We start from the raw sequence: 22,197 nt of genomic DNA on the forward strand, positions 1-22,197 counted from the left end.
CAGCTTTTAGAGGCCACCCACCTCCCTTGCTTTCTGGTCCTTTCCTCTTCAAAGCCAGCAACAGGAAGTCGAGTTCTTCTCACATTGCATTACTCTGAGCTTCTGTTTGCCTATTCCATTTTCTCTTGTGTGGGACTGTTAGTTTTTTCTTTTATGTTTATATTGTATCATTTGAATTAAAATTTTAAAAATTTATTGAGGTAACATTGACTTAGAACAAGATATTGGTTTTATATGTACAACATTATATTTCAGCTTCTGTATACACAACAGTGTGTTCACCACCAAAGTTTAGTTTCCATCCATCACCACCCTGTTGATCCTCGTTGCCCATTTCACCCTCTCTACCATTTCCCCTTGCTCCTGCTGCTGCTGCTGCTGCTGCTGCTAAGTCACTTCAGTCGTGTCCGACTCTGTGCGACCCCATAGATGGCAGCCCACCAGGCTCCGCCGTCCCTGGGATTCTCCAGGCAAGAACACTGGAGTGGGTTGCCATGTCCTTCTCCAATGCATGAAAGTGAAAAGTGAAAGTGAAGTTGCTCAGTCGTATCCGACTCTTAGCGACCCCATGGACTGCAGCCCACCAGGCTCCTCCGTCCGTGGGATTTTCCAGGCGAGAGTACTGGAGTGGGGTGCCATTGCCTTCTCCCACCATTTCCCCTTAAGTAACCACTACTCTGTTCTCTATATCTCTGTGTTTGTTTATGTATGGTTTGATTCCTTAATTTATTTAACTTTTTGTTGTTGTTGTTTGTTTTTTATTAATATATTCCACATATGAGTGAATTCATACAATCTTTGATTTCTCCATCTGACTTATTTCATTTGGCATAATAGCCTCAAGGTCTGTTCATGTTGTTGCAAATGACAGTATTTCACTTTTTATGGCTTAATAGTATTCCACCATATATATGTATCTATTTTAAAAATATTTATTTATTTATTTTATTTGGCTGCCTTGTGTCTTGGAGAATGTGGAATCTTTAGTTGCAGCATATGAATTCTTAGTTGCGACATGTGGGTACTAGTTCCCTGACCAGGGATCAAACCCAGGCCCCTTGCTTTGGGAGTGTGGAGTCTTAAACACTGGACCAGTAGGGAAGTTCCAACTTTGATTTCTTAAGTGTCTTTTACTATTGAGTCAAGGGAGGTATGATTACTCACATATTTTAGATAAAGAAACTGAAAATCAGAAAGGCTTTTGCTCCAGGTTAGTGGGGAGATTGGAATTCCATCCTGGGTGTGTGTCTGCCTCTGTACTTGCTGCCTACACATGAGGTAATATGTGTCCGTACCTGGGACCCAGTGTGGGTGTGTGGAGGTGGAAGCGATGCTGTGTACCTGTGTGGTACTTGTGGGGTCACGCCAGTGGATCCTTAAGCCTCCCTGATCCCAGGTTGGGAAAGGTGCGCCCCCACCCCCCCATCCCTGGCTGGGTGCAGGGTCTGGACCCCTCGGGCTGGGAATGCAGCCTGGCAACCTCCTGGAGGATGGTGGGTCTGGCTTCTGAGTTCAGCCTGCAACTACACATGGGAGCAGTAGTCCTGGAAATTGTTGGCTTAGTGATCTTTGCAAGATGCCAACGAGCAGTTCCGAGACAGGGCAGGGATCAGGAGACGAAGGGGAAGGGTTTCTTTTGTTCCTTGCTGTCCCTCTTGCTGCCCCACCCGGAGGAGGAGGGCAGGGTGTGGGCCACCTGCCCCTGCTGCCCCTTAGCTGCTCATCGACTCTCAGGGCCTGCTGCTGTGCGAGGGTCCTCGCTGGCTCTGTGCCTGCAAGGTTACGGCCAAGGTGGCGTTGGCAGGGAAGCAGAGAGGGGTGTTAGCTCGGCCTCACCAGGCCCCACTGGGAAACAGGGTCCAGGCAGAAATCCAGGCTTCCCTAGACCTCCCTGTTCGTGTGTGGCTCCTAGCAGTGCCCTGCCCTCAGCAGGGGACCTCATTTCCTTCGAAAGCCTCATGTGCCCTTTCAAACACCCGCCCCTGTGCTGGGCCCCCAGGGACTCACTGTCCAGTGGCAGAATTAGACCAGAAATGAGCAAGTGTAACAAGCAGTGATGACAGTGGCTGCAAGGAAGAGAGCAGTGTGGGGGGACCACAGGGCTAGGAGGACTTGCCTTGTGTGATTAGGGTGTGTTGGGGAGTCTGTTTGGGGAAGATATTTAGAATTTTTCTAGATGGAAAGGAAACAATTCCACATGCAAAGTCCCGGAGGTGTAATGTAGGGGTGCATTGTTATTTAGATGCTTAGTTGTGTCTAGTTCTTTGCCACCCCATGGACTATAGCCTACCAGGTTCCTCTGTCCATGGAATTTCCTAGGCAAAAATACTGGGGTAGGTTGACATTTCCTTCTCCAGGGATCTTCCTGACCCAATTTGATCCCTCCAGGGATCAAACCTGTGACTCCTGCATTGGCAGGGAGATTCTTTACCACCAAGCCACCAGGAAAGCGCAGATGTGAGACTCAGGACTAAAAAGGTTTTTATAGTGGGCCTCGGGGAGGGTGTGGTGGAGGATGCAGTTAGAGGAGGAGGAGAAGCTGACAGATGTGAGCTGGAGTGGAAAGTGGATGGTGACTGTGTTTCCTGCCTCCCTAGAGTTTGGCCTTTCCTGGAGGTCCCCACATCTTGTGTGTTTGGAAGGAGTGGCTTGGTGAAATTTGTGCTTTGGTCTCTCTGAGAAGGGTGGGGCCGAGGTATGAGAAAATGGTGCCTAGAGGTAGCTGGGGCCAGAACTGGGGGGCTTGTTGCCACCTGGCTGTGGGGTCAGACAGAGCTGCACTCGGGGGGGGGGGGGCGCGCCCAGGACTCCCCCAGGTGCAAGGGTTCATGGTGGGCTCCTTAACCATGAGAGGGAGGACAGGAGGCTTTAGGGAGGTGACGGTGAGCCGAGTTTTGGATATGCCGTGTTGGAACGTGGAGGTGCATGTGACAAGCTGGTGGTTAGAAATGCAGGTCCAGATCTTAGGAGAGAGGTCCGGGCCAGAAATGAGGGCCTGAGGAAAGGGCGTGCCTGAGGTGGGGGCATGGGTGAGTCTGTCAGGGAAGGAGAGCTGGAAGAGGAGAAGGAAAGCAGAGGGGGCTGAAGTTGCTGCCTGTGAAACACTGTCATTGAAGGCGGAGGCTAAGGACCCCTGAGAGGAGGCAGAGGAGGTGAGGTTGGAGGAGCAGAAGGCAAACCAGGGAGGACAAATCCTGCAGCCAAGAGAAGAGGAAAAGCTGGAAGAAAAGCTGTGTGCGTGCTAGGTCACTTCAGTTGTGTCCGACTCTTTGTGACTCTGTGGACCATAGCCCACCAGGCTCCTCTGCCCATGGGATTCTCCAGGCAAGAATGTTGGAGTGGGTTTCCATGCCGTCCTCCAGGGGATCTTCCTGACCCATGCATTGAATCTGCATCTCTTATGTCTCTTGCCTTGGCAGGCGGGTTCTTTACCACTAGAGCCACCTAGGAAGCCCAGAAAAAAGACTAAAGCAGAGTCATTGCTTCTGGCAATTTTGTCGTCCTTGGAGACCTACGATTTCTAAGTATTTGGGGTGTGAGAGACTGAGGGGGACATTTTATTCAGTTCTTCTCAGCAGGAGGGTTGGAGGGCCCACTGTATCCTCAGTGATACCCTGCATCCTTGGTCTCCCCTTCCCCCCAGGACGTGTCTGGGCCCCAGGGAAGAATGAAGAGGCTGGTGAGAAAGAGCCGCTTCTGAGAAACTCCCACATGGCATGGAAATGTGAGACTGCACTGCTGGGATCCCCCAAGAGTGTCACTCAGAACGTGGGGACAGAAGAGGGGCAGAACCGCCTACTGCTCACCAGAGTCCACAGCCATGCTTCCCTGGGCCGCACGCGCCTGGACTACATTTCCCAGCCTCCCTTGCCATTAGATGTGCTCCTCCCTTGGATGTGAGAGTTGGACCATAAAGACAGCTGAGCACCAAAGAATTGATGCTTTTGAACTGTGGCGTCGGAGAAGACACTCCAGAGTCCCTTGGACTGCAAGGAGATCCAGCCAGTCCATCTTGAAGGAAATCAGTCCTGAATATTCATGGGAAGGACTGATGCTGAAGCTGAAACTCCAATACTTTGGCCACCTGATGCGAAGAACTGACTCATTGGAAAAGACCCTAATGCTGGGAAAGATTGAAGGCCGGAGGAGAAGGGGACGACAGAGGATGAGATGGTTGGATGGCATCACTCACTCAATGGACATGAGTTTGAGTAAGCTCCAGGAGTTGGTGATGGACAGGGAAGCCTGGCGTGCTGCAGTCCATGGGGTCGCTGGACATGACAGAGTGACTGAACCGAACTGTGATTAGATGTGACCATGTGGCTGAGTCCCGGCCAATGGGATATGAACCGGGGTAATGCGGCGACTTCCAGCCAGCGCCCCTTAGGACCTCGCTTGTGCAGTCCTTGCTCTCTTCTTCCATTTGCTGTAAAACAGGGAAGACTCTGGGGTCCTAGAGAAGGGTGGAACCACAAGATAGAAGGAGCCTGGGTTTATGAATTGGCAGGGAGCCAACTGCCTTTTGGGCTGTGCTGTGAACAAGAGATAAACTTTTGTTGTGTTTGGTCCATGAGATTTGGTTATTTATCTGCATAGGAGCTAGTGTCAACTAATACAGAGATTTTTCTCTCTTTGTTGGCCAACTGCCATGTGGATGTGGCCCTTCGTGGCTTGAGAGCCTGGAGTGGGTAGAGGGGACCAGTGTCAGTCCCAGGGACTGGCCAGTGGGGAGGAATCCAGGAGAAAGGTTGGCACCACCTGGCAGAGTGAATGCCCGTGGGTGGTGACTGGACCAGTACTTTGTACTCAGCACATGTGACATATTTCTGGGATGGTCAGAAATACACCGTCTCCTAGGGGTGGTCCAGCAATCCAGTGGGGCAGAAATGGAGGTTATCATCCCTTTGCATTAGGTGTGTGATAGAACAGGGCCTGGCACCGAGTGAGTGCCTCTTCAGTGTAGACGCGGATGGCCCTGAGGCTGGTGTGACCAGGGAAACCAGGTTACACATGTGGCAGTGCTGTTGAACGTGTACTTCTATGCTCCCCGCCTGTCTTTCTCCCAGGTGTAGTGCCAGACAGATGTGGAGCTATAAGACAGAAGCCGTGCAGCCTTGGAGATGACCAGGTTTCTTTTCCACATTGTGGATTAGGAATTTGACACAGTGAGTTAGGTATTAATGACTCTAGAGTCCACTTTAGGGTTGAACTAGGAGATGATATGACACTAAATTTGCATTGGTGTCATTGCTGGTCACAACCCAGGTCTCCTGACTCCACAACCAGGGTTCTCCAAATTAGGAAATTAACAATATACTGATTAAAAAAAAGAAACAAGATAGAGATGCCTCTTATCCTCACACTTAGACATTGTTAACATTGTAGTTTATATCCTTCCATCATTCTTTCGTATTTGTGTACACACACACATTACATATGTGGAATAGTATATATGCAACATATTTATACCACGTGTATAACATATATATGTATATATATGTAAAAACTTAAAGGAAAATGAATTCATGCTGTACATATTGCCTTGTAAACCGCTTTTCCCACAAAAACCACAAATTATTTTCTATATTATTAAATATTATTTTGCACTATTTTGTATGGCCATACTATCATTTGTTTAACCTATCTCTTATTGTTGAACAGCAAATTATTGCCAGCTTTTGCTGTTATAAAAAGCTCTGGAGGTAAGCATTTGTCACTGCACATTGGTGATTTTTTTTTTTTTTTTGATAAAGTCCTACATTGTGGAACTTTTGGATCCAAAAGTAAAAAAAAGCCTAAAATTTTGGTTTTGATACACAAAAACAAACTGGTCTCCAGACTACCTGGGTGAATTTACACTTCCATCAGTGGTGAAGGGGAGGGCCCATCTATTTATGCCCTTGTCAGCACTGGGTAATGTAATTTTCCCTGGGCTCCTTTCATTCCTGGGCTATATCAGGGGGAGGAAAGCAAGCCTTGTCCCGAGCCCCCAAGTCTGTTCCTCCTGGGGGTGGGCAAGCTTTGATAAGATGGACCAAGCTCAAGTGGGAGGGTGGGCAGGGGTGTGGCTGGTTGGGAGGTGGTGGTGCTCAGAAGAGAGAGGGCTTGGAGCTTTCCCCTGGGCATCTGACCCCTTACAGGAGCTCTGGCCATGGAACCTAGTGGTGTGGGCACACCAGCCTTGTTCTGGGTAGATGGGTTGGGCCAATGGAGTGCCAGTGATGGGCCTGGGAGACAAGGTGGATGAGGATAGAGTCAAGGTGGACACCACTCATCGTTGGCTCCAGGAGCTGTAAAAAAAGCAAATATTTGGAGGCTGGGATTGCTTAGCTTTCTCCTTGGAATCAGCAGACTCTCGGAGGCTTGGATTAATTTGAAGAAATTTACTAGCGGAGTTTGTAGCAGATAAAACAGTTTGCTTATTTCACACTTGTATGGCCACCTGCTAGGAACTGTTTGTTCAGTTTCGAATTCTTTAATTAAAATCAACATAAAACAGATTGAAAACATCCCAAGAAGGGGATGCTTGATTTGCTGGAGGATATTGCAGAAAGATGGAGCAGAGTGGTTCAGAAAGCGCTTCGTCACTAAGCGAGCAGAGGGGTAGAAACAGTAGCTTGAGTAACTGTGGGGCTTGAGTATGCACATGCCTGTGGGCAAGTGGCCGTCCAGAGGAGCAGAGAACTCACATGAGTCTTTCCATGAAGATGGTGAGTGGGGTGGAGAAGTGAGAAGTCTGTGTTTCCACTACTCAGAAAAGGCCAGCTCCATGTTTGTTTTTCTTTTCTTTTCTTTTAGCAAATAGTCATTGAATTCCTCTGTGTCAGAAATTGTGGATAGTGTGCAATCTCTGACTTCAGGAAGAGAGACAGGAAAGTGAAATGGAAATGGTCACCCAGTTTGTGCTGAAGTGCTGAAAAAAGGGTAAATGCCAGGTGCCAGGGGAGCCCAGAGGGGAGCTCCTGACCTTAAATTGGTGAGGGGTTCAGGTCAGACTTCTGAGAAGAAATGACATCTACCTCAGCTGAGGTCTGATGAATGGATGGAAATGATTCAGATTAAAATGATGTATCGATTAGCTATTACTAGCATCTGCTGTGTAACAAGCATCTATAATATCTCAATGGCATATAACAATTACCACTTACTTAGTTCATGCTTCTGTGAACTGGCTGGGAGGCAGCTGATCTGGGCTGGACCTGGTCAGGCAGTCCTGCTCCATGAGTCTCTTATCTTCCTCTAGGACCAGCAGGCTAGCTTGGGTATGATGGAAAAAGCATAAGAGAGTCAGCTCAACTGTGCAAGAACTTTCCTTGCCTTTAGTCACGTCATTCCCTTTAGCATTCTATTGGCCAAAGCAAGTCATATGTCTGAACCCAAGATCAAGGGGAAAAGAAATATATTCTTCCTCTTTAGTGGGGTAATATTATACTCTGGGCTTCCCAGGTGGTGCTTATGGTAAAGAACCCACCTGCCAATGCAGAAAACATGAGACGTGGGTTCGATCCCTGGGTTGGGAAGATCCCCTGGAGAAGGGCATGGCAACCTACTCCAGTGTTCTTGCCTGGAGAATTCTTAGGACAGAGGAGCTGGCACTACAGTGCATAGGGTCACAAAGAGTCAGCTACGACTGAAGTGCCTTAGCACACACGCGTCATACTCTACCTCTTTAGAGCGGTGGCCATTAATACAGTCTGTCAGGCATGGGTGGAGAAGGGAGGTGGGTGGTGGGCTGTTGGGGAGTCAGGGAACAGCATGCAGGGGATCAGGTTTGGCACACGTTGCGAACTGTCTGGCAGTGGCGTTGATTATGAGGAGGGCTTACAAACTGGAGGCTCCTGGAAGGGCCTCAAGGAGGAGATGAAGAAGGGTCTTATCTGTGAGCACAGCTTGGGGATGTTATCCCCTGGGCAGGAGGGAAGCACTGATGGATTTTAAGGTGGGGAGTGACATGACCAGAGTTCTCTGCTCTGGCTTCCGAGCAGGGAACAGGGTGAAGGGGACACATGGAGAGGGTCAGGAGACCGGTTAGGAGACTCTGAGTTGCTCAGGCTTCCTTGGGAGTTGATCTCATAATCAGGTGACCCAGGTCGTGAGCCCTCCACTGCTTTTATAAGGGTTTTTCTAAGTGCTTAGCAATCTTTGAAAGTGTTAGTCACTCAGTTGTGTGAACCCATGGACGTAGCCTGTCATGGAATTCTGTCCATGGAATTCTCCAGGCAAGAATACTGGAGTGGGTTGCCATTTCCTACTCCAGGGGATCTTCTCAGCCAAGGGATCGAACCTGCGTCTCCTGCATTGCAGGAGAATTCTTCACCATTTGAGCCACCAGGGAAGCCCCTGGTAGGGCAACCTTTATCTCTTGGCATATCAGCAGGTAGCAAAAAGTCCCCCTGCTGCCAAGGCAAATGGATTAGCTGAGTTGGTTAAGCATAGGAGGTTTATGTGTTCTGAGGCATCCCACCCACCTTGGCCTTGACTCAAAGCAGTTGGTCCACTGAACCTCCATCATGTTTCTCCAGGCTCCGCCAGCAACTGGACAGCCAGAAGCTAGAGGCCTCTACCCTGGTATGAATCACTCAGCTCACCCTACAATGGTCGACCTCACTCTCTCCCTTCCCTTTTGGGGTCACAACACTCTGGGCACAGGACTGCCTGCTGGGGATTTAGGGTCCCAGGGCCCTGCAGGGAAGGCTCAGGCCAGTGCCCATGTCTGGACAGCTGGTTTTAACTCCCGATTATAAACTAGCCACCTTACATTTTGCACTCCATACCTAACCACCTTGGTGCAGTAGAGAAAAACTCTGTACTTAGGGTCCAGAGACCTGGATTGGGGACTTAATCTAGCTCCTTGCAAGCCCTGTGATCTTGAACAAGTCACAGGAGCTCTCTAGGTCTTGGTTTTCTCATGGTTGGTCTACCCCAGCAGGTAAAATCATTCAATGATGTCATGGGTGTGGAGGTTCCTGGTCAACCTCTCATCTCTTGATTCCCTGCCAAGCGCGTCCCTACATAGCCTTGAAATGACAGCTTAAAATGACCTCCTCTTCCTGAGGGCTGGGGAGACCTCTGCTAAACTGTTACAGCTTTAAACATGGCTCCTACTCGAGTGGATGCTGCTCATCAATGCTTATTCATCTCTAAGGCCCTGGCCCCTGGTGTATAGCTGGCAGGGCCTAGGTAAACGGTGTTGAAGGAATGAGTGTTAACTCTTGTTCACTGAATCTGGTCTGGAAAATTCATCCAATTCCCTCCTCCTTCTTCTGAAGACACTTCCACCTCGTTGCCCCCTAGCCTGCCTCCTCCTTCTCTCCCACCCTCTCTCCTCCCAGGGACACTACCTCTGTGGCTTGGGCCTGAGCATGACTGTAGGTCTCTCGTGTGCCCTCTGCCCACTTCCAGCCCCTGAGGCCCCTGAGGATGACAGTCATCTCTTCTGTCCCCTCCATACCCCTGACTGCTCAACTGGTCCTCAGGACCAGTTGCCACATCTCATGTGCATGAATTGTGATGTTGACATACCACAGATGGGGTGGTTTAAACAGCAGACTTTATTTCTCCTGGCTCTGGAGACTGGAAGTCCAAGATCAGAGTGCCTGCAGATTTGGTGTTGTTTACAAGGGTGTTAATTCTATCAAGAAAGTCCCACCCTCATGACCTCATCCGAACCTCTTCACCTCCTGAAGACCCCCACCTCCAAATAACATCACACTGAGGGGCCTGGGGCTTCAACATGTGGACTTGGTAGGGGGACATGATTTCATCCATAGCATCCAGGCAGCCCTGTGTTTGGATTTCTTTCTCCTCCCTCCCACCTCAACCCTAATTAGCAGCAGCCTTGTAAGGCACTGGACAATAGGGCCACAGTGGACTGCAATCTGAGGTTCCAGCCATCTCAGTGCGGCCACTCACTGCCTGTGTGGCCCGGAAAACTCACTGACATCCTCTGCTCTCGGTCTCTGCATGCAGAAGACGGGGGTGATGTAACTACTACTGCTGTCTGTGCCTTGTGTGGAAGGTACTGGCTGTGCTTGGTTGTTGTTTAGTCACTAAGTCATATCCAGATCTTTTGTGACCCCATGGACTGTAGCCCCCCAGGCTCCTTGGTCCATGGGATTCTCCAGGCGGTAACACTGGAGTGGGTAGCCATTTCCTTCACCAGGGGATCTTCCTGACCCAGGGATGGTACCCGCGTCTGCTGCATTGGCAGGCTGATTCTTTACACTTGAGCCACCAGGGTTACTAGGGATGAAAATTGGCGTCACCACCAGCGTCGACACATCATCACAGCGCTGGGGCTGCCAGTCCTTGCGAGCTTGCCATGGTCCAGATGAAGCTGACTCCCTCTGAATATTACCTCGTTAACCCACACACATTCCTGCAATGCTCCTCTTCTTGTTTCCAGGTACCTCCTGCCTACTTTGGAGGTTGCTGTGAGGAGCAAGGGAAACGATGAATGTGCATGTCTTTATGTTAATCACTACCAGGTTTAGGAGAGGGCAATCGGGGGGTTGCAGTGAGGGGAGACAGAGAAAGAGAAGACGGGTCCTCCCACCTCATTTAAGGAGAAGCAGCTCAGATAAGAGACATCTGCTTGGATTCTGGAGATGAAGACAGCAGGTTTGAATCCCAGCTCTGCCACTTTCTATTGTGAGGTTTTGGGCAAGACACTTAGCTGCTGTGAGCCACAGTTTCCTTATCTGCAAAAAAGGTTAAGATTCCCCACCTTGAAGATTTAGGGAGATAAGGAGTAAATACAGAGCAGTCAGCAGTGAGCATAGTGTGACATGTACTCGGTAGATGAGCAGTCCCCAACCTTTTAGGCACCAGGGACTAGTTTCATGGAAGACAATTTTCCCACAGAAGGGGGGATGGTTTCAGGATGATTCAAGAGTATCACGTTTATTGTGCGCTTTATTATGATTACATCAACTCCACCTCAGAGCTCAGAGGCCGGGGACCCTTGTTCTAGATTGTGAAATGGTGGTTAGCTGGCTGACAGAATCCTCAAAGATGCAACTTCCTTTTCTGGATTTTATTTTTATTTGATCGTCATTAAATGGGTCTCAGGGCAGGTAAAGAGGGTTCTGATCATCCAGAGGAGAAACTGGGGTTCGGAAAGGCCACGTGATTTACCCTAGGCCACAGGTGAACAATCCCAAGGTGGTTCCTGACCCTGGCTTGTCTGACCCTGGGCCGTGGCTCACCTCCAACCTCAGTGACCTTCCTGACCCAGCCACCTGCCTCCTGGTGTCTTCATGCTGGCCCTGGACCTGGGGCACCACCGGGGCCCTGGTGGTGTCCAGTGACTGGCCTGAGCCCTCTCCCCTCTCCCCTGGCCCCGTCACTGGCTCCCTGGAGTCTGGTCCTCGCCGTGGGCCCACGGCTGTGAATCAGCCTCCTTTGTGGCGTTGATTAGAGGCCTCCTCCTACAAACATCAAAGCTTCAATTAACATGGGCTGCTTGCAACCCTCTTGCAAAACTCTGATAAGAATAGAATTTTCTCTTGGAAAATGGATTTTTATTTAGTTGTGTGTACTGTTGGTTAAATGACCTACTCTATACACTGGCGCTGAGATTCTGGGGACAATTAGGGGGCTCGTCAGGAACTGGTTATCTGAAGGAAACAGGCGCCGGGCTGTTTAGCTGTCTAATATCCTGACGGGGGCGGGGGACAGAGACAAATTAAAAAAGCCTTCTCTCCTTCTCCAGACATGGGGTGCTGAGGGCGCTTTGCTGAGTTGGAGCTTTGTGGAGGGAGGTAGGGTCGCCCCAGCTCATGCTGTCCGCGAGGGTGTGGCTGGGTTGGGGGCCCCCAGCCTTACATCTGGAACTGGTGTGTATGTGTGTGCATGTTTGCGCATGCGCATACCTGCGTGTTCATGTCAGTTTCTGGATGCTATTGAGAACACAGTCTGGCCTCTTTCAGGGAGGCCTGGGGGAGGCTGGCCATGGAGTAGGGGACACAGCAGGGCTGGGGATGCCTGAGTCGGGGAGAATGGGGGTCCAAGATTGATTGGCCCCTTACTTTTCTATATATAATTGTATTTATTTGGTATTTTGGCTGTGCTGGGTCTTCGTTGCTGTGTGGGATTTTCTCTAGTTGCGGCGATCGGGGCTAACTCTGTAATTGTGGCGCTTGGGCTTCTCAATGGGGTGGCTTCTCTTGTTGTGGAGCAAGGACTCTAGGCCCACAGGCTTCAGCTGTTGCAGTTCCTGGGCTCTAGAGCACAGGCTCCATAGCTGTGGTGTACGGGGTTAGCTGCTCCACAACATGTGGGATCTTCCCAGACCAGGGATGGAACCCATGTCTCCTGCATTGCCCGGCAGATTATTTACCACTGAGCTACCAGGGAAGCCAGCCTGTTACTTTTTTGATGACCACCCCTCCTATTAAACTTGTCATCTTCTGTGAGATGGGGCTGGGATAACTTTTGGGGAAATGCTGTTCTCCTCGACCTCGTGCCTCTGGGGAAGGAGACAAAATACTCTTCCCCCAGCCCAGGGTATAAATGCCTGTCCTCTGAATAGCAGAGACACAGGTCACTGAGGGGTTACTGAGTCTTTACCCCTGATTGAGGCCACCATCCTGCTTGAATGTTTTTGGTTCAGAAGATCCTTTGGGAAAGGGGAGTCCTGTATTCCTGCCAACCCTTCTTGGGCTTGAGAAGTTCTGCCTGTTGTCTGATTGCGTCCCTCTAGCTACACTCTATCTTGAATCAAGCAGATAAGTCTGATGGAGGTTCAGGGAGTGGCCTGTTGGGAGAGGGAGTGTTTGGTGGGGGTGGGGTAGGGTGAGGGGATGGCTGGGGACAGCAGAGGGCAGGAGCATGAGGAGGAGTAGCTTGCCGACCAGCATCTCCTCAAGTCAGGGAAGCCTGGCGTAGCATGACTATATTGATTCAATTATTCCCTACAATGTAATACTCTGCATCTGTGTGATAGCAACAAACAGAGTTGAAAGACATACAAAAATAAATGATCTGAAAGTTAATATGGATGAATGGGCATCTATGAATTCGAGGAGAGAGGTTTTGTTTTACATTGTAAAATCAATAGCGTGCAGAACAATGTCCTAACTTCCCCCGGGGACCCTAGCAAACCCTCCCGTATCGATCGCCATGCAAATTAATTGAATTCATGAAATCCACATTGCTGGGTAATTGATGCTTCTTATAATTACCTCCGAGTTATGAGCTTTTAGGGGATTGCATTGATTCCTGGGCAGTGGGGAGGGCAGGGGAGGAAAAAGGCTGGGTTCCTGGAAATGCTGGCAGCAGCTACGCAGGTGGGCACTGAGCAAGTGGGGGATGGTCAAGGCCAGGGGGTGGGGTGGGATTTACCTGGTGGTAGAGGGATCCTCACCCCACAGAGTTTACTGACCCAGCCCAGGTGAGGCTGGAAGTTGGGACAGACCTGAGCAGCTACACTTGGACGTTTGAAGGAGCCCCCTCCCCACCCCGCCAAGAAGGATGACTGCTCCTGGGAAACTGAGATTATTCAGGGAGTACTAATAGCAAACACTCATTTAGCGTTTATTATGAGCCAGGCATTGTTCCAGGTATTGACATGTATAGGACTCATTCAATCCTGAAAACAACCCAGGAGGCATGTACTATTACTGACCCCTGTGGTTATAAAAAAATGAAAAAATAAGCCACAGAGAGGTTAAGTAAATTTCCCAAGGTCACACAGTGGCAGAGCTGGAATCCTCGACTACCAGCTAGCTAATTCCTGAATGAGCTTTAGGAGCAAGCCTCCTTAGGTCACATGAGCAGTCTGCATGTTGGTGCATATGAGTATTTTTCAGTGGAAGGATCTGTAACTTGCACCAGATGACCACTGGGCCAAATACCTGTTATGGAACCATCATTTCTGTTATTTGTACAGTGGTGAGCTTTTGGTCAAGGCTATGGTTTTTTCCAGTAGTCATGTATGGATGTAAGAGTTGGACTATAAAGAAAGCTGAGTGCTGAAGAATTGATGCTTTTGAACTGTGGTGTTGGAGAAGACTCATGAGAGTCCCTTGGACTGCAAGGAGATCCAACCAGTCCATCCTAAAGGAAATCAGTCCTGAATATTCTTTGGAAGGACTGACACTGAAGCTGAAACTCCAATACTTTGGCCACCCAATGCGAAGAACTGACCCATTTGAAAAGACCCTGATGCTGGGAAAGATTGAAGGCGGGAGGAGAAGGGGACAACAGAGGACGAGATGATTGGATGGCATCACCAACTCAATGGACATGAGTTTGAGTAAGCTCCAGGAGTTGGTGATGGACAGGGAGGCCTGGCGTGCTGCAGTCCTTGGGGTTGCAAAGAGTCAGACACAACTGAGCGACTGAACTGAACTGAGCTTCTGAGCTTTTGGATCTCCATTCTAGTACAGCAACTGTGTGACCTTGGAGAGGTCACCTGACTTTTCTGAGCCGCTTCCACCGCTGCAAAACTGGGAGGGGCAGGTGTTCCCCTTGCTTGTTGGCAGCTCTGGCTGTCTCTGGTTGACACAGAGCCATTACTTCCCAGGAAGCCATGAGCTGAGGGGAATGTGGGGCTAACCCTACATAATTAGACCAGGAAACAGACACAGAGGGGCTTGTTCCCCTGTGGAAGACCATGTGGCAGGTTCATGGCAGGGGAAGACGAGGGCAGGTGACGCCAGTCCCAAGCCAGACACAGCTCAAGCCACCGTCCCTTGTCTGCCTAGAGATCCTCCTGTGGATCAGCAAAACCAAGGCAAGTCTGATGCGGTGCCCTGCAGCTTGCATGTCAGCCCCTGTCCTGAGGCTCACACCCCGGTTGGCCTGGGAGAGCTCTCCGCTCCCCACTGCTGCCTCTTGGAAAAACCCATTGCCCCTCCCTGGGTTCAGCCCTTTCTCTGTGCAATGACCAGGCTTTGGGAGCTGTGCCTGTGGCCAGCAGGGAGTGCTCACAGCCACAGAGCAAGAAGCCTGGGTTGGCATGCAGAAGGAGGCAAAGTGTCCTAACAGATACTGTCTCCACCCTTCCCAGAAATGCCTGGGCGATGCTGGCCTCCTGTCGTCCTTCCCTGGGCTTGGCGGAAGGTGAGGGCGAGCTATTTGCATTGCTTGTTCTGCCTCTCTGGCTCTGTTTCAGAGCTGTTGAGGCCAAGGTTCAGAGAGACTCGTCCTCTGATTGGTGGAGTCTGACCTGGTGGAGCTGAAGCACTCTGAGCCGCTGTCCATGCTGGGGATCTGGGCTGGCTCCGTGTCCTTCCCAGGGCTGTCTGCACTGGCCAGGTGGCACTCACAGCAGGGAGGGCGGGGCTCAGGGTTCAAGGTGGTGACTGGGTTACATTGGCAGCTTGGCCCTCCTTCGCTGTGGCTGGAGCTTCTGCCTGGCCCTTGGGGACTTGGTGGAGGAGGATGTGACCTGGAGCTCCTTGTTGGCACTAGGCAGTGGCCCGCCTTTCCATCTCCCAGAAGGTGCAGGGCTGGGAGGGGTGGGTACCAGCTCCCTGGGCAGCACCTCTGTAGGGAAAACAGGGTGTGTGGCCTGTTCAGAGGCTCCCCTCATTGTCACAGCCTCTTTGCCAACCTGCACCTTATCCGCCTCCCCATTGGTCTGAGGTGCAGGCTCTGTTAGGGTGTTTTTCCCAGCACTAGTTACAGGTTTGGAGAAGGGGCTTGGAAGGCTGAGTCACTGAGACCCCGGACAGTCAGCCAGGGGGTCGAAGTCTCCTTACTCCATCCTGGTGTCCAGGTTCCCGAGTGACCTTGAAGCTTATCTCCTGGACTCATGAGTCTTGAGAGGTGGGAGGGATCTACAAGATTAGCCAGTCCAACTTCCTCACCAAAATGGGGCTCCAAGAGGCCCTACAGCTTGCCCACAGCCAGTATTTACATGGTTGAGTCTTCAGGCCAAGGCCTCCCACTCTTAAGATCAGGTTCTTTCCATGACACCCAGAGCCATTGACCAGCCCCATCTCTTCTCTGGGTGACTTCCAGGCATCACTGGGCCGAGGGCAGTGGCGGGGGGAATCTTTGCTCCCCTTCCTGTCTCCCAGCCTTCACCCTAGAGGCTCCTAAGACTCCCTGGAGATTGAGGACACGGTGTAAGTCTCCCACTTCGCTGCCTGGGCCCTCCCCTCAGGCTGCTGGGCCCCCTGAACTGTGAAGGGCGCAGGCTTCTAGACTCTGGGGCACAGGGCATCTAACTGGAGGCCTTCCTCCCTCACCTCTGAGGGAGAAGTGTCCAGCCTCCCCCAGCGCACCCTGAGGCAGAGATGGCTCTAAGACAGCCTAATTAGGTGAAGCTGATTAACTCATCAGAAATGTGTTTAATTATGACTGAGAACAAATTGTGGGATGGTTGATGTTCCTCTGTCTCTTTTCTGCAAGAGAGGAGTTCTCTCTGTCCACACTGAGCACCAAGAAAGGACTAGGCTGATGTCTGGCATGAGGCCTAGGGTGAAGGACATCCTCTAATCATCTTTATATCTGTCTATTCATCCATCCACCCATCCATCCATCCATCCATCCATCCATCCATCCATCCATCCATCCACCCATTTATTCATCCATTCACCAATTCATCCATCCATTATCTAATCATCCATTTTTTTTTGCCCATTCACCCATCCATCCATCCACCTATCCATTCACTTTTTTTCCATCCGTCCATTCATTCATCTGCCCACCCACACATCCATCTGACATGTCCTTACCCTACTCTGTGCAGGCACCGTGGTGGGAGGTGTATTCATGGGTACAGAGATAAATAAATGCTGGAAAGTGAGGGCCATGTGTGTGTAGGGTGGAGGACAGAGTCTACCCCATGTCAGAATTTCTTGGGGTTCCCTACAATTATTACTTGAGGAGAAGGCCTCAGAAGAATGTACCTCCATCTGAGCTGTTTGAATTCTGTGCTACAAGAACATGACCTGATTTGGTATCTTAGCCGGGACTTTCCTGGTGGCTCAGTTGGTAGAGAATCCACCTGCGAGGCAGGAGACTGCCTGTAATGCAGGAGACCTGGGTTTGATCCTTGTGTCAGGAAGATCCCTGGAGAAGGGCATGGTAATCCACTCCAGTATTCTTGCCTGGAGAATCCCATGGACAGAGGAGTTTGGCAGGCTACAGTCCATCGGGTCGCAAAGAGTTGACATGACTGAAGTGACTTAGCATGCGTGCACCCCTTGGAGTCAGTGTCATCATCGTCTCAATCATCCTGCACATTTGAGGAGGGCCCACCAGGCCTGGTCCCCTGTGATCCCGTTTAACTCTCACAGAACACTGTGGGTCTGATTCTGTTATTACCCCTATTTTGCAGAGAAGGAAACTGAGGCTTAGAGAGGTTAGCAGAGCAAAGATAGCTGATGAGTAACCCAGGGTTGTGAGATGACTGAGATCAAAGCCAAAGATCAGAGTTTGCTCTGTAAACAAGCCCTCAACTCATTAGAATTGTTATGGGACAGGAGTGACCAGCGTCCTCTTTTTTTTTTTTTTTTTTAACCTTTTCTTTTAAGCCCCTCCTGCAAATTATTTCAGGCCCCAAAGGAAATGGGCAACTTGGAAGTCAGAAGGTAAATAAAAAATGGGAGCGCTTCAGCCAGACCTGCTCTGTCTTTAAGGCGTAGGTGTTCCAGGACTTCAGCTTTGAACTTGATGTCGTATATTTCTTTCTCATTTGATTTTCATGCAGTGAAACTCTTTTCCATGCCATGAGAATAATACCTGAAGAAGCCAGGCTTATCATTATTTTACAGATGAGCAATGGAGGCAAAGACTCAAGGTCATTTATGCAAGATAAGTCAGGTAGTAAGTGGTGGACTGAGGTAAGGCCAGGTGAGGCAAATACCATTTTGTTCTTATTTCTACTCTGACCTGCCTGCTAACCTGGAAAAGCCACATGGCTGTGTCAATGTGGGAGAAGTCAGGGGATGATGGAGACCTGCTTATCCCAGGTTTATAACCTAGGTCCCCAGGGGCCACTGTGGGAGTGTGGCTCTGGACCCAGCTGCAAGCCCCTGTATCTGTAAGCCCCATTGCTTTGTAACACATTAGCATATAATGCAGGAGCTTACAATACAGGTTTGTTATCTCACACTTTCTGTGGGTCAGGAGCTCAGGAGAGGCTTAGCTGGGTGGTTTGGGTTCCAGGTCTCTCTAGTGTCTCTCTGCTGAAACCAAGACTGGCACACAAGCTGGGCTGGATCATCTGAAGGCTTGACTGTGGGCGGAGGAGCCGCTTCCAAGACTCACTCACACACCTCGATTCCCTGCTCCGTGGACCTCTCCATAGGACTGCTTGAGGGTCTTCACAGTGTGGCTGCTGCCTGAGTGAGTGACCCATGGGGGAGCCAGGAGGAAGCTGCAGCATCTTTTGTGGCCTAGTATTGGAAGTCACACTGTTACTTCGGCCACATTTTTGTTGTTAGAAGCAAGTCACTAAGTCTGGCCCCATATGAGTGGAGGGGACTCCAGTTTTAGAAGGGAGGAGAGTTATAAAAGATTTTGAACATATTTTAAAAGCACCACACTCTCAACTGCTCTTTTTTTGTTGGTAAAGATAAACCACCCAGTTTTTGAAAATTATTTTTCACCTTTTTATTGGCATATAATTGCTTTACAGTGTTGTGATAGCTTCTGTTGTACAACAAAGTGAATCAGCTATGTATACACATATATCCCTTCTTGAAGTCCTTCTCACCCCCACTATCCCATCCCACCCTTATCTGTTAAAAATTGGGTGATAACTACCTAGTGTTTAGCAGATACCAACCAGGGCTCCACCAAACCGCTTTTGAGGGGAGAACTTCCACCCTATTGTCGCTCCCAGCAGCTTCTGAGTGCTTAGAGGGTCTGCAACTTCATCCTCTAGTGAATCCAGCTTCCTCATTCTTGGCATTCAAGGCCTCCTTGCTACAGCTTAACCTGCCTTTCCAGCCCACCTCTAGCCATTTCCTTTTAATCTGGTTCTGTTTCATATTTATTCTTTATAACAATAACGGCTGACATTTATTGAGCATCTATGTGTCAGGCACTATACAGATGTTATCTCTAATCCTTAAACAATTCTGCAAGGTGGAGAAAGAGGTTCAGAACAGTTGGGTAACTTGCCCAAGAACACACAGCTCGCCAGCAGCTGTGGATTCAGAGCAGGCTTTCCTTTCCTACCTCTGCCTGGGCCTCCTGCGGCTTCTCCAGCTGACAAACCCTTCCTCTATCTAGGCCCTTCCAGCCTCTGAAGCCAGGCTCAAGCACAACATCACGGGGAGGCTTTCTGGGATGGGCCCCTAGCTGTCAGGACCCGCGCGTGTCTGTTAGCCAATGAGGGTGCTTGAGGGCATATGTTTGTCTAATGACCCCTGTGTCCCCAGAGTGCCCGGCTCACACCCGGCACATAGTAGGAGCTCAGCAAGTATTTAGGACACGGTGAGTGGAACGGTCCCCCAGCCAACCAGCTGGGATTCACAGAGCCTGCTACGCCAGCTGGGGGTGGATGTGTAGGGATGCCCCCATTCAGTCTCACGGAAAGGGTCAGAAATCAGAGCCTCTTCCGGCCAGTTGGCTGTGAGTGTTTTTGCCTGCGCCCGTCTGCCCAGCCCCAGGGCCCTGGCCCCTCCTGGCTCCAGCTCAGAGCTCTGCTCTGGCTTCTTCTGGCCTTATCTCCACCCTGTTTTTTCCATTCCTACTACCGCAGCTCCCAAAACTCCTTGCGCTTTCTTCCCTAAATTGGTTCTCAGTAAAATCTCTCTTTGTTCCACTCCTCAGGCCTCCGTGGGTCGTTCCGGAGCTTCTGCTCCCCCTCCCCAGCCTCTGCGCCCCGCCCCACCCCTCCGCGGCGGCCCGGACCTGTTGCGGGTCTTCCTGCCTCCCTCCTGTTGCGGCGCCCCACCCTGCGCCTGGCTCCCTGGCTCTCGTCTCCAAGGTTACCCAGCGACTTTGGCCGGCTGTGCTTCCTCTTCCCGCCTCCCGTTTCTTACTGTGCCTGTGGGGAGGGTGGAAGAGGGGCTGGGGCCTCCTGGAGAGCTGGTGCGGGCTTCCTCCTCTCTGGTCCTTGCATTGTTGGTTCATCCCTTTGTCTCCTTCTCTGGCCTCTCTTGCCGCCCCCCGCCCCCCGCCTCCCGCTAGAAGCTTCCTTGTCGCTCCTGCTTTGTAAGCGTCTCTCCTGTATCAGTCTCATCCTCTCCGTTTTCCCCTACTTCTTTTTTTCCTCTCTCTCCATCTTTCCTTTTCTCCCTCTCACTTTCCATCTCTCTGGGTATCTTTGAGTCTCTTTCTATCATTGGGCCTTTGTACCCTCCTCTGAGTTCCGGTTTTGAATTAGAAACAGAAAAAGAGTTACCCCTGCTGCCACCCCTGGAGGGGCCCTTCCCAGCACCCCATCTCTTCAGATTTTGGTGTTACAGGGCTTTGCGGGAGGATGTGTAAAGTGGAAGACCAGAGTTGACCCAGGCGAGAAGGGGAGGGGCGTGGGCAGGAACCCCAGCCGCAGGAGCCCTAACCCGCACCTGGCGGAGGCGAGGCCCAGCGGCCCAGCTTCCCCGTGCTCGGTGATGCTGCCCTCGGCTGAGGTTGGCTGCAGTGCCTGTAGCCTGGAGGTGTCCCCTTTGTCATGTCGGGGGGTGCACGGGCTGAGCCTGGCTCAGAGCCCGGGTGCGCGGCACTGCCTACTACCTGTGTCTGCTGAGGAGGGACTTGCATGGCCCCTGCCTCCTTGTTTATAGGTGTCATGTGACATTCCAGGGGGGAAATGAAGCCTATTTCTTCCAGAATAGAACCCGTTGAGGGACTTTTCCAGAAGAATTAAGAGAATAATTTTTTCTCCCTTAGGAAATGTCCATTTCCTTCTGTTGAAAATTTTCCATTTTTCTCTCAGACTTTCATATCCGTACTAAAACACAGTAAATGGCTTCTATATTTCAACATGATTGTTACGTCTTAATGCATCTATGTTCCTAAACTAATAGTGATATTATAAAGGGCCCTAAAAACAAGACCTTGCATAAATTTGGACCCTTTCATGTTTTCCCCTTAGTTTCTGGTCTTTTCTCCCATGTGTCTCTGAATCAGCGGTCCCCAACCTTTTTGGCACCAGGGACTGGTTTTGTGGCAGACAATTTTCCTGTGGACCGAGGGGTAGGGTGGGGTGGGGGGATGGTTTCAGGATGATTCAAGTGTGTTACATTTATTGTGCCCTTTATTTTTATTATTGTTACATCAACCCCACCTCAGATCATCAGGCATTAGATGCCGGAGGTTGGGGACCCCTGCTGTAAGTAAGAGCCCTGGGAGATGAGACTGAGATGATGGCGCTAGGTGCTCCTGAACACAGGAGTGAGGAGGAAGCTGCTAGCTCAGCCAGGCCCAGCTGATCAGACCTGGTCAGACCCCATCCAGTGCCTTCAACCAGGCTCAGCCAGACCCCATCAGGCCCCGAGCTAGGCTGCCCTGAGGCTTCAGTTCTTACTGAGTCCTTCCTGGTTCCAGAGAGGAGCTCTTTCCAACTTCTGTCCCAGGTTCCCAGAATGAGCAAAAACATCCCTAGCCCGCCTGTGTGTATGGGAGGACAGTCCATGCCATTCTACAGTTTCCTCCTCCCCCACCAGAACTTGGGAGTACACAGTTACTGTGTGCCAGCTCTAGCCATCCTCCACCTCCTGGCATGCTTATTTCTTACCATTGCCTTTGCGAAAATGGATGTATAACTCACCTCCTCCTAGAAGCCTTCCCTGATTAACTGCATTCAGTCACTCAAACTTGATGCTGGGAATACCTTAGTGAGCAATACAAGTGAGGTCTCTGTCCTCACAAAGCTTACATGAGATGAACAGACAGTAAACAGAAAAATGGGTGCTGTAGGACTAATAGGGGGTCACGGCATGACTGGAGGGGTCAGGCAAGCCACAACCCACTCTCAAAGAGGAAGGAGCCTGTCCTGAGAGAGAAGTTCCGGTTCTGACCCTCCACTGACCAGTGGTGTGACCTCCGGCAAGTCACCATTTCTGAGCTCATTCTTCTTATCTGTGAAAGGGGTTTGGGAAAAGGTCGCTTTTTGCTTTAGAATTGTTGTGTCTTTACTTAAAAGCTGATTTATTTTCAGGTAAGTTTATAAACAGGCTTCCCTGGTGGCTCAGATGGTGAAGAATCCACCTGCAATGCAGGAGACCAGGGTTCAGTCCCTGGGTTGGGAAGATCCCCTGGAGAATGACATGGCTAACCACGCCTGTA

The sequence above is a fragment of the Muntiacus reevesi genome, chromosome 9 (genome assembly GCF_963930625.1).
Source record: "Muntiacus reevesi chromosome 9, mMunRee1.1, whole genome shotgun sequence".
In the NCBI taxonomy this organism is placed as follows: Eukaryota; Metazoa; Chordata; class Mammalia; order Artiodactyla; family Cervidae; genus Muntiacus; species Muntiacus reevesi.